The sequence below is a fragment of the Strix aluco genome, chromosome 5 (assembly GCF_031877795.1).
Source record: "Strix aluco isolate bStrAlu1 chromosome 5, bStrAlu1.hap1, whole genome shotgun sequence".
NCBI classification, from domain to species: Eukaryota; Metazoa; Chordata; class Aves; order Strigiformes; family Strigidae; genus Strix; species Strix aluco.
In genome coordinates, this window is record NC_133935.1 from 62,437,450 (window position 1) to 62,451,223 (window position 13,774).

Consider the following 13,774-nt stretch of genomic DNA (forward strand, 5'->3'; position numbering starts at 1 on the left):
TTCACATTCCCTCCTGGTGGCAAGTCATATTTTGAGCCCCAACATATATGTAAAAAGCACACTTAGATACAAAGACTATCAATCACAGATGGCTAGATCCCGTATAAAGTCTTCCTGGAAAAGCTGTATCTTCTAAAAACTAATTAACTTTGAAGTTAGTCCCACTTTGTGGAAAATCTTGACTAGATTACCTTCAGAGATTCCTTCCATCTTAAATTATTATATTATTCTATGAATCATATACTGCCATTGAATTCAGTAGGTACTGGATTGGACTGCTGTTTCTTGAAAAAGATGACATTTATTTAAAATTTTGTGTGTTAGATCCATTCAAAAATATTCTGGGAAAAATAATTTCTGAAAAACCTCATCATGAGTTTGGTTTTATTTTTTAATTCAGAAGCAGGAAACAAACCTAGAAAAATAATTGTTTGTGAAAAATGTATTTGTTAAAAACTGAAAAAAAAAATCAAACCACTTTGATATATACCATTCACCAAAATCTTTAAAACAATACAGACATTTTAATCTTTCCTTTTCCACTTTTCATAAAAAAATCAGACAACAACATTGACAATTTTTTTCTTAAAATAAATTTTTGATTAAAAGTCAGTTTTCCTTAAACTTATTTTTCAGTTACATAATTACTCTTGGTTAAAATAGTCAACTAGATAGTGTGGTTGTTTTTAGAAGGTACAATATTGGATATTAATCAGTTTTGTCATTTCACAGGAGAGCAATTTTCCTGTAGATACAACATTCTATACCAGCATAGCTGGTTATCTTCTGAAGTTAATAAAAATGCAAAGACTGTTAATGATCCAGATTTAAATAAGATAATATGATTACATACCATCAGGGTTATATAGCATGCTGTTCTCATGTGCTGGTGACAGAACAAGTTATCTTCCTTCCTGATTTCAATATATTTCATTCTGAGAAAACAGTTTTGTACAATAAATATCACAACTTCCTGTCTTAGTTAATATTATATTATACGTTATTAGACTAATTACAAAAATGTAATAACTTAGACAAACTTTCTAGGGAACAGATTCTCATTATTGGCTTGGCAATTCAAGTTGAACAACTGACAGTTGTAAGCTGCTGACAGAGATCTTCTAATTTAATCAAGAATCAAGAATCAAACTCTAATCAAACTATTTTTTAAGGTACAACTGTTGGCTCCTTCCTAGTTATTATATCTAAGTTTACAGTGACAGGAAAGCATGTCTCAAAAGCTGGAGTAGTCTATTATTCCTTGTGACTTCCTTCAAGAAACAGTTCCAGACAGGATCGCTTGTTATAATAAAATACTAGAAATAAAGGTAAAGAATGAAGCTTTCATGACAGAAGTTGATAGATTTGGTTTGCTGAATGCTGCAGATATGTGGACTTCAAAAGAGAACTAATAAGAGAAAGAATATTAAAGGATCCTGCTTCTGGGAAGAGACACTGTCACTCAGATTCAAGCACAGGCAATGTTACTTACCATTCCCAAAGCAGAAGTCCTGTATCAGGTGGCTTTGATACATGGAAGATGAGCCAAAAAGAACCGAAATAGTAACAGGAGCATTCTCATAATACAAAAATAGCGCACAAGTAGGGACAGGGAGAACAATATCTCTTCACAAGAGAGAACAGCAGAGCTGTAGAGGAAGGAGCACGATAACAAGCAACAGCTGGAAACTATGAACAGCAGAGAGGAGGATTGATGGAAGTATCATAAAATAGTTACTTTCCTAACAACATAGAGGCTGCCCAGAGAATCTAGAGATAACATTACTGTCATCAGTGTACATCACATGATGATTTCACATTCCAAGGGACAAAATATGCAGAAAGAAACATACAGTAGTATTCAATGTTGAACAGAACAGGCTATATCTTACATTTAAAAGTAACATGGGGCAACTGCTGCAGTATTACCATAAAAATAGAGTAGGAGAAAAACCCTCAAAAACTAATTCAGGACAATCTTTATTCAAAGCAAGACAGCTGTGAAGATCAGGTAAAATACTACATGGGCTTAGAGAAACCATGTTAGACATTTTGTTTAATTCCAAATGTAAGTAGATTTTTTTTTCAGATAATTTTATTAAGAAACAAGGATTGATGGTATATCCTTAGGTTCCAGCCATTCTGAAGAAGCCTGGTTCACCTCCATAATAAAAGATGACTTGGCAGAGGCTGTTTAAACAATCCACATGAGGAGGAGAGCTGCTTAGGCTAAGTACAAAAAAGACTTAATCAGCAACTCCAGGTGCGCTCTGATATCTGCATCTGGGAAATGAAAAAAATCAAAGAGGCTGATAATATGGAATTAGATATCACTTAGTGGAGTGGGAGCAGATTTAGCAAGAGTGCTAAGAAAGCAACACTCTTCACCCTCTCCTGTCCAAGTCACACCTCATGGGACAAGGGCTGACATGGAGCTGCACAGCTCCTGCATACACATGCAGGCTGCTTTATGGCAATGGCAAAATGCCTTCTATTTTATATTTACAGAACAATACTTACTCATGGGCAAAGACATATGCTTTCCACAGCTAATTAAACAGTAATTCTTGTATCAGACATCATAGTATTCTCAAGACAAGAAGTGTCAGCAGGCCTTGGAAAGCTCCCTTTTGTAACAATCCAAACCAAGTTTGGAAGATACTGCTCCAATAAAGAAATATTGTTAAAGGCTAAATAGGTCTCATCATTACATTATTGACTTTTTTTCTAATGGAGTCTGAGGTGCAGAGACTGTAATGGATTATTGGATGCAACTTCTTAATTTTTCCAAAAGACTGCAATTACCATATGAGTAGGGAAGGAGCAGGTAACCTAGGAAGTATGTATGTAATCAAAGATTTAGCAAGAGCCAAGCAAAAGTACAATAACATCTGTCTTATTTTAGTGTTAATACATTTGTGACATCCAAAAATCCATTAAAATAGACATTTATTTGGGAAAGTGTTACTTATATAACACCTGCATAATAAAAACCTGAAGTAATATCCCAATGATTGTAACATAGGGATGCTGAGGAATTCACAAGAGAATAAATGGGAGAATTGGTAGCCCTGCCTGACAGTGTTAAATGCACTCTCTACCTACATTAGCAACAGATACATCTCTTCACAGTTTTAGAGCAATGCTTACACACAACAACCATCAGTAAGCTAAGAACCTCTCTCCCTTTCATTCATGGTGTTTCACAGGCAATCACTATACTCTTACTGCATTGATAAGGACTCACAGCCACTCAGGACTCACATCCTAGCAATGACAAAATGCTAAAACTACATCTAAGCCAGCCATTTCTCAGAGGTCCTCTGTGACATTGAATTCTTCTCCCTTTATCCAATAACTGAGTAATCCAATAGCTCCTTTTCACCTGAGATGCATTCAAATCCCTCATTGGTCACATAAATCTGAGCTGATATTTCTACCCACCCAAAAGAAAACAGTATGGATATATGCCTTCCTTGCCCTGTGGAAAATATTTCTCCTTGAATGAATTCTTAAAACATAGTCAGACAAGAGATTGACTCTAGGTTTTAGAGCTTAGACAGGAGAAAGAAGTATTCCTGTCTCTGATAAAAGGTTTGTTGTACAAGTGAATTAGATTTAAGAAATCTGAGAGGCGGACCCAAAGAGACTCTCATGGTTAAATCATTCTCCTGAAAAAGACGCATTCAGATGCTCTCAAGGTGAGGGGAAGGGTGAAAAAGAACTGGACTTATATCATCTGCATCCATAGTGAGTGCTCTCACCAGTCTTTTTGGCTATGGTGTATACAGAACATAGTCCGCTCAGCATGCAGCAAATAATTACCGGGTCAGACTGTGCAGAAAAGCTAAAAGAGGTCCCTAGATTATGACTCCTGGTGGGTACCAGTATAAGAGAAACATCAATCTACTCTCTACTATCAAGAATTGATTTGTTTTGGAAATTTTACTGCAGAAATAGACTTTCAGCACCTCAGGAAACATGGTAACATTAACTTATAGGGTGGTTATGTGCTCAAGATCTAAATTTGAGACTAGTCTGACAGAGAAGTTAGAAGACCCCCAATTATTTGTAGATGTAGCTCTTGGCATACTGAACTGGATTTTTCTACATATGTAAATACATAAATAAATAAAAAAATAAAAGTCCACAAGCCGTCAGGTGTCACCATTTCACTAATAAGTAGGTGACCTTCTTCTACAGATGTAAATGGCCGAAATGCAACAGCAGCAATTTTCTTTCAAAAACTGTGCACCACCCCAGTCAGAGTAACAGACACTGTATGAAAAGCTTCAATTAAATAGTTGCTAATGGAAGCTGAAAGAACAGTGGGATTCAAGCTCCATACTGAATGAAAGCAACGATTTCAGTATTAGCCTACTATTAATGAAACTACCAGCAGCTGAGATGTATTCAGCTAAAGGAAAACAATAACAAAATAACACAAGCAAACATGCAAAACCAAAAATACACTCACCTTTGCTGTAAAGGTTTGCATCAAAGGGAGTAAATTTCTGACAGACCTGCTGCCACATGGGTTGGATTGCAGTTACCTATATGCAGTTGTTTGCATGCCTATGGAAAGACAGTGCATTTTATTACAGCACCATGTCCTAAAATAAATTCTTTCAGAAAAATAGAATCTAGCAACTTGTTTAGTAGTCTACTCTGAGCAGGTAAATTCAGGCTCTTGTAGAGAACTGTGACGTATTGAACATGAAGAACAACTACTGTACAGCATAACCTGACAATGTCTGTTTGTTTGTTTGTTTTCTGGATTGAAATAGATACATTTGTTGTGGCTGATAATTTCTCTTGATACATAATTTCCAGTGTTTACAGAAACTGCAGATATTCAGGCCATATAAAAATGGAAATTTATATTTGTAACACATATTATTTTTCCTGATTTAATTTCTCCTGCTGGTTTTCAGTGTACAGATAAGGGTCACCATTTTTGCACAGAACTTTGACTATAACTATCGTGTTAACTGAAGGGCTGCATTAATAACATAATAGTGGGGATACACAGTGAGAAACAAAGACCTTAAGAAGACTTATAAACTCAGTTTGTGTAGTTCCTGTAAGATCTTGTTCCTGTAAGATCAAGTGCCCTGCTGGATCTCCTCTTTGTGAACAAAGAAGGACTGGTGGATGATGTGGCGGTTGGAGGCTGACTAGGGCACAGCGATCATGAAATAACAGAGTTCTTTATTCATAGAGAGGCCAGGAGAGGGGGCAGCAGAACTGACATCCTGGACTTCCAAAGGGCTGACTTTGTCTTGTTTAGGAATCTGCTTGACAGGATCCCTTGGGAGATGGTCTTGAAGGGTATAGGGGTCCAGGAAGGCTGGACACTCTTTAATAAGAAAGTCTTAATGGCTCAGGAGAAGGCGGTCCCCAGGTGCTGTAAGAGAAGCTGGTGACAGAGAAAACCACCCTTGCTAAGCAGGAAGCTTTGGCTGCAACTCAGGGAGAAAAGCAGAGTTTACAGCTTTTGGAAGAAGGGGCTAGCCACTCACAATGATTACAACGATGCTGTGAGGCTATGCAGGGCGGAAATCAGGAGGTCTAAAGCCCAGCTAGAAATTAATCTGGCTTCAGCAATCAAGGACAACAAGAAATGTTTCTATAAGTATGTCAGCAGCAAAAGAAAGACCAGGGAGAGCCTCCATCCCCTGCTAGACTCAGGAGGAAACATGGTAACAAGTGATGAGGAAAAGGCTGAGGTGCTCAATGCCTTCTTTGCCTCAGTCTTTAATAACAAGACTAGTTGTATTGAGGGAATCCAGCCTCCTCAGCCAGAAGACAGATAAGGGAGAATGACCCTCCCCCCGCATTCCAGGAGGAGGTAGTCAGTGACCTACTGCATCACATAGACATACACAGTCTATGGGACCGGATGGGATACACCCGAGGGTGCTGAAGGAGCTGGCTGGGGTGCTCGCCAAGCCGCTTTCCATCATTTACCAGCAGTCCTGGATGACCGGGGAGGTCCTGACAGATTGGAAATTGGCCAATGTGCTGCCCATATATAAGAAGGGTCGGAAGGATGATCCGGGAAATTACAGGCCTGTCAGCTTGACTTCGGTGCCTGGGAAGCTGAAGGAGCAGCTCATCCTGAGTACCATCATAAAATACATGTGGGACAACCAGATGATCAGGCCCAGTCAGCATGGGTTTATGAAAGGCAGGTCCTGCTTGACAAACCTGATCTCCTTCTATGACAGGGCGACCTGCTTATTGGATGAGGGAAAGGCTGTGGATGTTGTTTACCTTGACTTTAGTAAGGCCTTTGACACCGTTTCCCACAGCATTCTCCTGGCAAAACTGGCTGCTCGTGGCTTGGATGGGCACACGCTTCACTGGGTAAAAAACTGGCTGGATGGCCGGGCCCAAAGAGTTGTGGTGAATGGAGTTAAATCCAGTTGGCGGCCAGTCACGAGTGGTGTCCCCCAGGGCTCGGTTTTGGGGCCACTCCTGTTTAACATCTTTATTGATGATCTAGACGAAGGGATAGAGTGCACCCTCAGTAAGTTTGCAGATGATACCAAGTTGGGTGGGAGTGTTGATCTGCTCGAGGGCAGGGAGGCTCTGCAGAGAGATCTGGACAGGCTGGAGCGATGGGCTAAGGCCAACTGTAGGAGTTTCAATAAGGCCAAATGTCGGGTGCTGCACTTTGGCCACAACAACCCCCAGCAGCGCTACAGGCTTGGGGAGGAGTGGCTGGAGAGCTGCCAGTCAGAGAGGGACCTGGGGGTGTTGATTGACAGCTGGCTGAACAGGAGCCAGCAGTGTGCCCAGGTGGCCAAGAAGGCCAATGGCATCCTGGCTTGTATCAGAAATAGCGTGGCCAGCAGGGACAGGGAAGGGATCTTACCCCTGTACTCGGCACTGGTGAGGCCGCACCTTGATTCCTGTGTTCATTTTTGGGCCCCTCACTACAAAAAGGACATTGAATTACTCGAGCGTGTCCAGAGAAGGGCAACGAAGCTGGTGAAGGGTCTGGAGGACAGGTCTTACGAGGAGCGGCTGAGGGAACTGGGGTTGTTTAGTTTGGAGAAGATGAGGCTGAGGGGAGACCTCATCGCCCTCTACAACTACCTGAAAGGAGGTTGCAGAGAGCTGGGGATGAGTCTCTTTAATCAAGTAATAAGCAATAGGACAAGAGGTAATGTCCTCAAGTTGCACCAGGGAAGGTTTAGACTGGATATTAGGAAGCATTTCTTTACAGAACGGGTTGTTAGGCGTTGGAATGGGCTGCCCAGGGCAGTGGTGGAATCCCTATCCCTGGAGGTGTTTAAGAGTCGGGTCGACATAGCTCTGAGGGATATGGTGTAGTTGAGAACTGTCAGTGTTACATTAATGGTTGGACTAGATGCTCTTCAAGGTCTTTTCCAACCTAGATGATTCTGTGATTCTGTGATCTTCTCGATGTTCCAGAAGAAAACTTTTATCAGAAGACAATACAGAACTTATTTATCAGAGTCATCAATTTAATATAACTTTAAGTAGCTCAACCTTCAAAGAAGTTTAGTGCAAGAGACACCAAATTTCTGGAACGATTCTGAAATCAGCAGGACCCTGTTTACACAAGTATCAATTTTAAGGCTAAAAAATCACTTCTCCAATTAAACTGAATTGTTACACTACAATGAAAGGCACCAGATCTAAAATCAACTTCTAAACAGGTCACAGACAAAAGCTCTTGTATGCAGTCACTCATACTACTGAATTCTTAGCATGGTCCCTAAAACAGCTTTGACCTGTGCCAACCAGGACAGTCCTACACAGTGTCTAGGCAGCATTCATGGAACAGTCTGGGCAATGGACTGTTCCCAGCAGGTTGGATGCATGAAGCTTCTGAGCGAAGGGAGGAAATTATGTGCAACTTCCCACCACAGATTGGTTCTTGGCTCATTTTAGTTGCATACTAATGCAGCTGCTACTAGTAAATATTGTGTTGGAAAAATCACTACTTTTATCAGGAAACATTCTTCCAAACTTAAACATGCACAGGAAGACCATCAGTTCTCCACAGAAAGCCTTGTGTCAGACCTTCATTTAACACAAATGAGGAAAGTTCTACTGAATTTGAATTAAGTCAGTAGTACTATGCTGATTTGCATGTGCTAGGGATATGGCCCTCTGCTTCATAGTACAAAATCATCTTCACTTAAGGTCTCGGTTTAAACAGTTCTGAGAGATTTCATTTGTCTGGAAAAATCTCTTCTGAACTGTGGTGGGTTTGTTGGTCTTTGTCCCTAGATAAAAAGGGATTACAGCTTTAAAGGCAGAGAGAAGTGGAGCTAAGTTAAAACTATAAAGCACTTCATCTATTTGTTCCTACAGAGGATCACTAAATGCAGTAAATCAGATGCTATTAAAATCTTGGGGGAACTGGTTCAGAGAATTTCACTGACAGAAGCATGATGCCTGTTTCTTTCACAGAATAATATAAGAAACAAAGGAAATGATGCAGGCCAGAGCTTTGAATGGAAGAACACAATTTCAGTTTGGTAATAAATGCAAAATATTTAAGAGTAATTACTTTCCTCTATAATTTTTGAAATCTGTGATTTAAAATAGTTTTTACCTCTTTTTGGCAGCTAATGACAGGAGAGGTAGAGCAATGAGCCCTTTCATGGCGTTTCAGATCCAATGTCCAGTCATCAGCTGCCAGGAAATTCATGACTTCAAAATTATTTTATTGTTTCATTAATCTTAAATCTTTCTGACATCCTAAATATATTAGAAAACTGGTGCATCTGAGCCCTCTATATATTGACTATTGCTTCTGTATATCTATTACATAGTCCATGGCTGCTCTATAGTTTCTCCTTTTTTCATTGTCTCTTATTTTTCCTTTTTCAAAATGAGACTGACCTCATCTGTAAATTTTCAATTGCAGTCTGTTGCTTTCTATCCAAACCTACATTATTCCAAATGCAGATTGATCCTCTGTGAAAGAAGACTTTGGAAAGAAAATTAAATTTCAAAGCTGACCCTCAGGAAAAGGGAATCTGGGCTAAGAAGAGGAAGTGTTTTCTCATGTGCTGATAACACACAAATTCCCTGTGCATCTCTGTACACATAAATGGAATAGCAGAATGCATGAGTGTTGAAAAGAACATGAGTGAAATTTACTAGTTTTGCACTGAAAAGTATCTCAAGTGATAAATTCACCTGGGCTTCAAGTGGGATCTGCTTAAGACAAGGTGGGACTGCAATAGCAGTGCTATCATGACTTGATAAATCTTTCTGTTGGAGCATCACAATTCAGGTAATTCTCATTTGGACAGCACGACTAGGGACTGACTTTAGAAGTTTATGGTTACAGTGCTCAGGAAAAAGGAGGATTCAAAAGTCCATCTAATTGAATAGCTAGAATTTGCAATTAACAACTGCAGCACCCCCAGGTGGAAGGAAGGAAGGATAAAGCTGGCAAATCTCTAAAAAATTGCCTTACAAGTTGCTGCAAGATCATAATTTTATTTTATTGCTTCATTTAAAAAAAAAATGCAACTATACTTTGGGCGTAGGAAAATTGATTCTCACTCAGATCTCTTTGGGAGAGAGATTGCTGACATTTACTGGCATTCCCTAAACACAGATAACAGAGCTACATCTCCTAGGAAGTGCTCCATTTGCAATACCTTCTACAGATCTGCTTCACAACATGCAGGGCTAGTATTTTCCCCATTTCATCAAGCATTCATCTACACACTTTCTAGACTGGTTAGTCAGATCCTGTTTGAACTTGCTTTTGCTAACTGTATTAGGAAAATACACCCTAACACTATCCATAACCAGTGAGTCCCCCTCCATTGTTAGTCAAAGAACTTATCTCAACTATATTAAAGCACTACCAAAAAAAAATCCTGCAGTCACATACTTACCAACAGGAATATATTCAAAGTGGAGAATAAGAGCCAATTCTTGTCTCAGTTATTGATCTCAGTTTGATTCCTCTAAGGTCAGTTTATCCTGGAATATCTGGGAAGAGAATTGGTCCTCAAACTAGTTTTTAACAAATAAGAAAACTGGCATAAAAAACTTAGCAAACAAGTCTTCTCTTCTGAATTATGCAAATACACTCTTTAGGTTATTTCAGAACCTTAATCTAAACCTTCAAGTAGTATTTAACCCACAGCTAGTGAAGAGGCCTTTGGTAACCTCCAGATCATGCCACATATTTCCAGTGAACCACTTTGGAAGCTTAATTCCCAGAAAGGAAAGCATTGACTACCTGGGAACTAATTGAGGCAACTAAACCCATTTAGGCCCTTCACTTATAAAGGTTATTAAACTAACAAAGAAGAGAAACAAAGAGGATTTTGTTGGCCAAAAAGTAAGTCACAGAGCAGAGCTCTGGGTAAACATAGCAGCAACTTGCAATACCTCAGAGTTTTTATTTTGGGGGAGAATTTCTTTTTGTCACACTAGAAGGAAGAAAAAAGGCTAGAGACATTAACATGTTTAGTGTCAAGCTGGATAAATCCAAAATCCTTGCAATAAATCCCTAACTGCAAAATGAGTTCAAGCCTGAGCCTTGAGTGAATTTTCTTCTTGTTCTGCTTCTGGCTTTCTTAAAATGACAAAAAAAAGCTGTGAAATCCAGATAAAGAGAAATAGGATAATAGCAGAATGAATACACAAAAAGCTTAAAAAAGGATCTTAAAAAAGTATAGTGTTACTTGGCTAAGCAGTGGCATTTTTCCTGACAATTTAATAATGTATTTACCAAGACCAAGTTCAAACCTGCTTTGCACCCTAGGTAATAGAGAGCATTTAGGTTGTATGACTTTCCAAATAGGCTATGGGATGACCATATAAGTCAGTAGAAAGGACATAATTTTAGCATGAAGGCTAAAATTGGGTATATACTGACTTTTAGTAGCATACTTATCTATGGCATCTTATTTAAATTGGTTGTTCTCCATACTGATTCACTGAGGAAGTTTTAGTCAATGGGAAATATCTGTTTCTCTGTCATTTTCCATCTCCTGGTCTCCAGAAGGACAGTGTCTGATCAGACTTGCACAGACTGCACTGAGGGAACAGGCTCGCTCCTCAGCACGTGATGTAGCTGGTACCTCCATCTGCTTTGCCACAGGACTGGAAGATGTCAGTATGGGGAATGAAGATTTGGAACTGTTTTCCTCGCCTTCTGAATTGCTCAGGAAGCATTCAGAGCCAAGCACATTTGACAGATGACTGTTTTGCTCAGGTCTAATATCAGTGATCAGTATGGTGTAATATGTGTCTCTGCACAGAGCATCCACCGACCAGCTGATTTAAGATGCTCTTGCAGGTAGATCATCCCATATATACTTTCCTAGTCAAACAGAACCATGATTATAATAAACCATCAGCACCAGCATATTGCAGACTTTCTCATGGTGTAAATGTAAAATGCAAATTTATATTTACATTAAACTATTTTATTAAATTACATTAAATATTTATGCTAGTATTTAAACTTATAGAGAAAAAAATAATTATTGGAAGTTAACTGCAATTCTAGACTAAGATTTTATGCTCATAGAAACATGAAAGATATTCCCAAAGTAAAATGTGCTTTTTCTTTTAGTAATTACTGAATACTAAGTCTCACACAGAAAACATCCAGTCAAAACATCTTACTCCATAGCTCACTTAAAAATACGTACTCTGTGACTTTATTCCTTGGCAGTTTCTTAATATTCTTGTGTTCCTCAGAATTTATAAATTTCAGTGATTTTGTACAGTGGATGGATTTCGAAGTATCACAGAATCATAGAATCATCTAGGTTGGAAAAGACCTTGAAGATCATCTAGTCCAACCTTTAACCTAACACTGACAGTTCCCAACTACACCATATCCCTAAGCACTATGTCGACCCGACTCTTAAACACCTCCAGGGATGGGGACTCCAACACCTCCCTGGGCAGCCCATTCCAACGCTTAACAACCCGTTCTGTAAAGAAATACTTCCTAACATCTAGTCTAAACCTTCCCTAGCACAACTTGAGGACATTACCTCTTGTCTATTGCTTATTACTTGATTAAAGAGACTCATCCCCAGCTCTCTGCAACCTCCTTTCAGGTAGCTGTAGAGGGCGATGAGGTCTCCCCTCAGCCTCCTCCTCTCCAGACTAAACAACCCCAGTTCCCTCAGCTGCTCCTCGTAAGACATGTGCTCCAGACCCTTCACCAGCTTCATTGCCCTTCTCTGGACACGCTCGAGTAATTCAATGTCCTTTTTGTAGTGAGGGGCCCAAAAATGAACACAGGAATCAAGGTGCGGCCTCACCAGTGCCGAGTACAGGGGTAAGATCCCTTCCCTGTCCCTGCTGGCCACGCTATTTCTGATACAAGCCAGGATACCATTGGGCTTCTTGGCCACCTGGGCACACTGCTGGCTCATGTTCAGCCAGCTGTCAATCACCCCCCCAGGTCCCTCTCTGACTGGCAGCTCTCCAGCCACTCCTCCCCAAGCCTGTAGCGCTGCTGGGGGTTGTTGTGGCCAAAGTGCAGCACCCGGCATTTGGCCTTATTGAAACTCCTACAGTTGGCCTTAGCCCATCGCTCCAGCCTGTCCAGATCTCTCTGCAGAGAGAGATCTGTCTATCCTAATAGTCTATCCTAATATACTTACATTTTGACTACATTTTCAGTCAACACTTTTTGTTAATAAAGTGAGGTTTTCCACTGTTACACTGAAAAAGTTCAATACAAAATGCATATATGCAGGCAGATATATTCATTTAGATGTTTGCATAACCGAACAGCTTTTCCTCCAGAATATTTCCTACATCTACTTTATTCTCTGGTCTCTGTAATCTTAATCACTAGCAAACAGTGTTAACATTGTTCTCAATAATAAAATATTACTGAACCTATTTACCACATCAGATCTGGTAGCATTCACTTAGAAAAACACCTGATTTTCCTCTAAAAAGAGTTATACAGAGAGGTAGCTATACAGGGATATATCTGCACAGATACAGATATACAAGTAGACACTGGAAACACATACTGTCTAGCAGAGGGAAACTGATTTGGGACTCAGAAGATACCGAGTCAAATCTAACTTCTGACCCTGCTTTACTGTCCTATTTTCAGAAGATCATGTTCCTTTCTTATTTCATTCTCTGTATTTGCAAGACAGAGATAATGAGCTCTATTGTTGAACAGATATGTAATAAAAGAGCAAAGTACTTTTTGCCCTGACAAATTTCTACTATGATTGAGCTGGGACAAGTGATATGAGTCAAGACAGTATGAAGTTTAATTTATCCTGAAAATATCTGGGTTACTTTGTAAAACTACTCAGTTCAACAAAAATACTCACTTATGTAAATAAGGTTCTACATTACAATGTATTAGCCAGTAAAATCTCTACATTGGTTGACATAGGTGTCTTACAGGTTTCTATTCAGCCCTTTGACCTCTGTGAAAAATCACACTGCCGAATCATACCAAACTCCTGCAAGTGAGCAGCTAAATGGGCTAAAAGCTTATGTTGAGAACACTCTACCAAGTACATACCAAGTGTGAATGTTTTGCTGTTGATGTATGCATCTATGTAGATCTTTCCATGTCAGAGAAGCTGCAGGGCCATTCTTCCCCACCTTTATGTCACTGCCAAGTCTCCCTTTCAATTCAAGTGGAATAGAACAAGATCTTGAAAAAAAATAAATTGTGAAATTATATATTCTTTGCCAAAAGATGCTACCTCATAAAGCCCAATTCTGACTTTAGCTACCTCGCCAATTTCTATCAGAAAAG

General features: G+C 39.5%; 1 long non-coding RNA gene across 9 annotated transcripts in view; it reads right to left on the reverse strand.

The window, feature by feature from the left end:
- The window catches only part of LOC141924673 (uncharacterized), a 38,601-nt gene that overhangs the window by 5,373 nt on the left and 19,454 nt on the right, over positions 1–13,774 (reverse strand). For 3 of the 9 annotated variants that reach the window (XR_012623630.1, XR_012623636.1, XR_012623631.1), the window contains exons 3-6: positions 9,900–9,996; positions 8,887–8,974; positions 4,478–4,575; positions 854–2,283 (exon numbers count right to left, since the gene is read on the reverse strand). This is a non-coding gene — a long non-coding RNA (uncharacterized LOC141924673). Of the gene's footprint in view, positions 1–853; positions 2,284–4,477; positions 4,576–8,886; positions 8,975–9,899; positions 9,997–13,534; positions 13,670–13,774 lie in introns of all 9 variants that reach the window. The other 6 variants (XR_012623635.1, XR_012623637.1, XR_012623634.1 and 3 more) reach the window with 4 other exon arrangements.